The sequence below is a fragment of the Myotis nattereri genome (genome assembly GCF_964212035.1).
Source record: "Myotis nattereri genome assembly, chromosome: 2".
In the NCBI taxonomy this organism is placed as follows: Eukaryota; Metazoa; Chordata; class Mammalia; order Chiroptera; family Vespertilionidae; genus Myotis; species Myotis nattereri.
In genome coordinates, this window is record NC_138076.1 from 183,245,897 (window position 1) to 183,252,755 (window position 6,859).

Genomic DNA, 6,859 nt, shown 5'->3' on the forward strand with positions numbered 1-6,859 from the left:
TCAAGAGCTTTACCTCACTAGGAAAGGATAATCTTGGGATAAAAAAGAGCCTGAATTTAGGCAAATGAGTAAATGTAGAGGCTCCTCTAGCTCAACAAACATATCAGAACCATCTAAGATTTTTTTTTTCAAACCACACACTATGCATGACTTTACTCACATCCTGGGAGACTCCAATGCCCTCCCTTAGGTTGAAAACCACTCTGGAGTGATCCATCATTTTATTTCAAAAAATAAAGGGTAGGATACAAAAAAAAGAGGGTAAGATAAACTATTGTAAACTGTTAATGCTACCTCAGAATTGGTGTCCTAATTTGATTGATTAAATCAGAGCCGATAGACTTACTGGCATGATTCATTCTATTCCAATTTAACTGGAAGAAATCGTAGATGCCTGGCTACATAATGTGGAGATCTCCCCTCTAACATTCCTAATTATTATTGAGCCAGCCTAGTCCACCACTGGAATATGTCATGATGTAGTCAGTTCTACTGTTCTAATGCATTACCTTATAGAATTCTTTTGGAATCCACTTTCATAAAGCTTTTTTGCCTCTTGGCCTATTTCCAATATAATCTATTTTCCACACCCAGACCAAGAATTGTCTTTAAATTAAAGAGTTCCAAATTCCATTGGCACATTTTGCATATTGGGGTTCCAAATCCTTCACCATCTTTATTGCTCTCCTCAGAATGTACTATAGTTTTTCTGTTCATATAATCCCTGCACTAATAACAAGTCTTCTCCCTAGAATGTTGTCCCCTTTCCACCTTGAAAAATTTAAGATCCAGTTCTTAATTCATTTTTCCTCCCCGCTTTTCTCTCTTCTTCTCTTTCTTCGTCCTTTCCTCCCTCTCACAATAATCATTAAGAACTATTGTGCCAGGATGGGGACATAACACAAAAAGTTCCTGTCATTAAGATGCTTACAATCTATAACATGTGATTGACAACCACACACAAGCAAGTAATTGAATATTATAGCAGATAATTAAGCGCTATAGAATAAAAACTAAGGTTGACAACCAATGGTTGTTGGCACCAATTTAACACCAACAGGAATCCCCAATTTGGGGTGCAGTAAAGAAGAAAACTTTATTCAGTGCATGACAGCTCAATTGTAATATAGCATGGCCATGAAAACAGTATGGCTGTGATGCGGCCCTGGTCCCAGGCCCCTGACAGGCTAGACAGCTCTGCTCTGCCCCTTTATGGTCTGTTCCACTCTGTGAGTGCCTGTGGTCCTGCCTCACTGGTTACCTTCACTCCGCTCTGGAGATCTTCATTGTTTCAGCTTAGCCAGGGAGACAGCCTTCATTCTTCAGTGAAAAGGGAAGTATACTCTGGAAGCCATAGAGGAGCTGGCTTATAGGGACAGAAGTCCCCACTCCTGGCCTTATGTCCATCCTCATGCAAATGAGGACTCCAAATCCTCACCAAATGATTGGTCCAAAAGGCAGCTCCCTGATTGATCAGAATAGAGCTGCTCTGATTGGCCAGAGCTGTTCAGCTCCGATGGAATGGGGAAAGCCTCAGTCCTATTGGTTGAAATAGGATTCCCGGAATTCCTTTCTAAAGGCTGGCTCAAATGGTAGAAACACAGTGCAGGCAGGAAGGCCAATGCAGAGGCAGGCAGTTAAGCACGGGTTTCACTGTGAAGTGTAGTTTGTAGAAGAGGTTCCTTTTTAGAAATAGCTACTAAGCTCTGCTTTTTTTAAAAAAAAAAAAATTATTTGAGTCCAGTTAACCACCAGGAACCCTTCTAGGTTTGTGCCTTCCCCACCCCACCTGTTAGAATGGAATCCTTTTCCTTCTTTACTGAACATACTTCTACTTTTTCTTGGAGTTTAAACTTAGACATCATCAACTATTAAACACATGTTAGGTTGGTTCCAAGGAATGAGCAGACAATGGTTACAAAATAGGTGTGGTCCTGGTGATTTTAATTTCATGGAGGAGATGGAACTGAAAAAATGTTCCCAAATAGACATACAATTTCGAACTGCAAGATCTAGCCTCAGGGAAAGATAAAGGGGGCCAGAATCTGACATGCACATGGCAGTCCGGAAAAGCTCGGGGAAAAAGCGATCTCTTCAGTGGAGTTTCTTCCTTGACCCCTCAAAGACTAGTTGGGTACTCTCCTTTATACTTCTGTAACACACAGTGCTGAACATCATTACAGCCTTATACCGGTTTTTAAATTGTCTGTTCATTTGACAACTAGAGAAAATGTCTTATTCATTATTGTATTGCAAGAATCACCACAGGTCCTATTCCATATTAGGTGGGTACCCAATAAATGTTTGTTGAGACATGCATCTAATAAATGAAGTACCCTAACATGACAAGAATAAAATTAATATTTCTAAAATGAATGGTTAAACACCGTATTCCATATGTGCATTTGAGGATCATGTAGAGTGGAATTCATTCAAATAAATTTATCCTCTAACATTAATGCAACTTGAGATTATACTAGCTTTTCTTAGTGGGCATGTCACACTATAACAATAAACATCATACCATCCTGCAATACTACCAGAATTTGTTGTAACTGTTATATATTTATGAATATATTGTATTCATATACCTATGAATAACCTTGTCTTCCGGTTTTAAAGCAAAACTTGTGTTATAGGACATACTGAACAGCACTTAAAATTTTTAGATTTTTCTACTTTTCATGTCAACTTTTATATTGTTTTAAAAATGTATGCTTAATTTGCTTCTTCATTTGGATAATGCTAATGGACTGTTATTGACTAGTGTCTCTGGTTCAGTTCATCGCACACTGGGCAGTATTCAAATATGCTCCTTACATGCCAGCTGAAATTGGTAGTGGTTTGAAGGCAGAGAGCCAAATTCATCCGAAGGATAATGGCTAAATATATTTTGTTTTGTTTTCTGAATTTTAATGAGTGGATGAAAGACTTATTCATTATTTATCTATTTTTGAATTTTATCAAATAGTTCTAGTGGTAATTACCCTCTCTCTGTATTTATAGAAAAGTGGCAGATTATCAAGATAATAGCCTGATTCCATATTTATGAAGTATCTGTTAAAATTATAAATATAGATACATGGAACTTTGTGATTAATGCCAAGGAAAGACACTTATAGGTTAAAGATGGGAGGGGGAACTACAACTAGCTAGCTAGCACCTTCGGTGAAATTAGTATCCACATTTGAGTTCCATGTGGAAAAAAAAAATCATTATTCTTCTTTAAAATGCAGTTTCGTTCAAAGGGAAATGTTCACTTATTCTTATTAGTAAATCAGATAAAAATTAAAAAATGCAATAGGTACTTCATTATATTCTATATTACAGATCAAATACATTGAACCAAATTTTATTTTCTTTTACTATAAAAACACCAAGCCGTGGGTATAGATATCAGTGACTTCATATGTCCACACTGGCATCTATCATATTTCTGAAAACTCATATTGATATTTCTTTTTTTAAGAGAACCACCAAGAAAATCTTATTTTTTTAGAGAAAAAATTGAAAATTAAAAAGGACATGAAGGCAAATTTACTTTTAAAGAACAATGGTTTCAAAATAGGTAATATAAAATAATAAATATCTAAAACATCTAAATTGTCTGCATTAGCAATAAAATTGTATAAAATTACTATTTCAAATTTATAAATATTTGCAAGTAAAAAATTTGCAAAATCATATATTTACATTTTTTAACTTAAATTTGATGGAATTGGGTAACTCAAGGGTCTCTCAACTCCATTTTTCTTTTAAGTACACATACTGTGTATGTGTGAGTGTGTGTATTGTGCTTCTTCCACTGATTAAAAGTAGACTGAATTGGCCCTAACCGGTTTGGCTCAGTGGATAGAGTGTCGGCCTGCAGACTGAAAGGTCCCAGGTTTGATTCCGGTCAAAGGCATCTACCTGGGTTGCGGGCACATCCCTAGTGGGCAGTGTGCAGGAGGCGGCTGATCCATGATGTTTCTCTCTCATTGATGTTTCTAACTCTCTATCCCTCTCTCTTCTTCTCTGTAAAAAATCAATAAAATATATTTTTTAAAAAGTAGACTGAATTGTTATTATTGGTCTTGTTCATAATAATTATCCTAACAGGTGTAAGGTGGTATCTCATTGTAGTTTTGATTTGCATTTCCCTAATAGCTAGTGAAATTGAACATCTTTTTATATATCCATTGCCATTTGTACATCTTCTTGGGAGAAGTGTCTGTGCAGGTTCTCTGCCCAAATTTTAATTGGATTGTTTGTTTGTTTGGTGCTGAGTTGTAGGAGTTTTTTTATATTTTTTGGATATTAATCTTTGTAGAACCTGTTGTTTGCAAATATGTTCTCCGATTAAGTTGGTTGCATTTTTGTTTTGTTGGCAGTTTCTTTTGCTGTGCAGAAGCTTTTTTTTAGTTTGAAAGAGTCCCATTCATTTATGTTTTCCTTTACTTCTCTTGCCTTGGGGTCAAATTCATAAAATCCTCTCTAAGATCAAGGTCTATAAGTGTAATACCTATGTTTTTATATGTAATTTCTTGTGTCAGGTCTTATATTTAGGTCTTTTCTAAAAATATATTTATTGATTTCAGAGAGGAAGAAAGAGATAGAAACACCAATGATGAGAGGGAATCATTGATTGGCTGCCTCCTGCAGGTTGGACCAAGCCCGCAATCCAGGCATGTGCCCTTGACCAGAACTGAACCTAGGACCCTTCAGTCTGCAGGCTGACACTTTATCCACTGAGCCAAACTGGAGAGGGCTAATATTTAGGTCTTGATTCAAGTATTGGAGAGGTAGTGAAGAAAACATAACACTCATTCACTCCTGGTGGGAATTTAAACTGGTATGGCCACTATAAAAAATAGTATGGAGGCTCTTCAAAATATTAATATTAGAGAGTTGGGAAGATGGCGGCGGTATAGGCAGATGCGTCCCAGGTCGTGTCCCGGAGCAAATGGAGTGAGCAGCTGAAACTAGTAACATCCACCCCGAATTGGCGAAATTGCTCAGCTGGTGAGTCGGTTTCCAGCCGGGAAGAGCAGAACTCCCCTGGAAAGGTAAAAAAAAAACAGGGATTTGGGCAGGAAAGTTTGCCAGACCTCTGAGCCCAGAGAGTCGGAGGGAGACCGCGTGGCAGACAGCAGCGTCCCTTGGGACAGGCACAGCCCCTGACTGGGGAAAGGAGAACCGCGGGATTCCTGGCGCTGCCGGGGGGAATTGAGAGCTGGGTTCTGTGATCACAGAGGACTGAGCCTAAAGGGGGCAGCCTGAAGAGCTGACCAGACCATGCAGTCCCTGTAAGAGAAGAAGCTTACAGAAACCAAGCCTTTTCCGTTTCCGCGGCCGGCGTTTGTTTGTTTGTTTATACTGAATCCTGTTCATGGGACATTTCGGATACAGACACTCACCTGGGCTGAAGAGAGGGAGAGTGTGCGGAGGAGTGGAATCTGGGGAGAGACTGAGGAGAGAAGGGGGGCCGGGAGAGGTGGCAGCGAATTGAGTGCTGAGACACCCCCGAGCCCAGGTCTGGGGAAGACATTCTCTCCAGAGAGTGAGACTCCTCCCCCCAGCCCCCAGGCAAGGAGCACAGCCACACCCAGATTCCACCCTGTAGGAGATCAAGGATTAAAATAACCTGATCAGTCCCTGGGAGTTAACAGGGTCTGGCCTATAGAGGGATTTTCAATCCCAGCAACAACACAGCCCCGGTAACTAACTATTACGCAGCCAGCTCTGGGCAGTGAACCTCCACTGGACAGAGAGGCCCTATAGCCTCAGAGGCCAACCCCAGAACACTGCCACCCAGAGGCTGACCCACAAACTGACTCTTTGCTAAACACAAAATAAGGCAGTCTGGGAAACAAATGCGGCTTGCTTTAAAATAAGGACTGTGGTTTACAACACAGAGGAACAATGTATCGCAGGGAAACTCAACACTCTCCTGAATACCTGGCAGGTCTAAGGCGAGCCACACTGAAGAATAGAAGAACCAAAGGACCTTCACTACTGCAATTTTTTTTTCCTTTTTTCACCTTTTAACTAAGAAGCCAATTTTTTTTTCTTTTTTTTTTCTTTTTTTTTCTTTTCTTTTTTTTCTTTCTTCTTTTTTCCATCACCTGATTTTACCCTTTTAATTACTACCTTCTTATTTTTAACCAGTATTATTATTGCTACCATTTGACCATTTTTTTTTAAAGTGCCATTTTATTTTCTCTTTATTTTATTTTGGGATTAGTGTTCTCCATTCTATTTTCATGGTTATATTATTGGTTGTTTCTAGTTTGCATTCATCTCCAGGGAGCTGTTGCTGGAATTTGTTGGGATTAATGGCTGTTCTATAGGAGTATTCTCCTCATATAAAAAAGTCTCCTCCCCTCTTCCACTTCATTCTCCCTTTTCGCTCTTTTTTTTTTCTTTTCTTTTCTTTTCTTTTCTCGCTTTTATTTTCCCCCCTCCTTTTTCCCAATTTCATTTTTGCACTCCTTTTTTTGGTCCCTACTTTTCTTTTCTTTTTTCTCTTTTATCTTTTTCTCTTCCTTCTTCTTTATCCCCTAATTCTCTTAATTCAGGTGGTCACCTTTATTTGGGGTTATTAATATCATGAATATATTTGTGTATAGTGCCTGGTACGTGGTGCCTTGTTGTGTTGTATTTTGTGCCTTTAAATCAACGCAGCAGATCCAAGCAACAGCAACCTTCTGAGCACCAACACCCTCTGCTGAGGAACAGCAGCTGTACGTGAAACCTCGCCCCACCAGCCAGAAGAGCCACCACAGCTGTGAACAGCACCCACCAGAGGAGCTGCTGCCAACTGAAGAGCAGCTGCTACTGCAACCGCCCGAAGAGCAACCACAGACCAAGGAGTCAC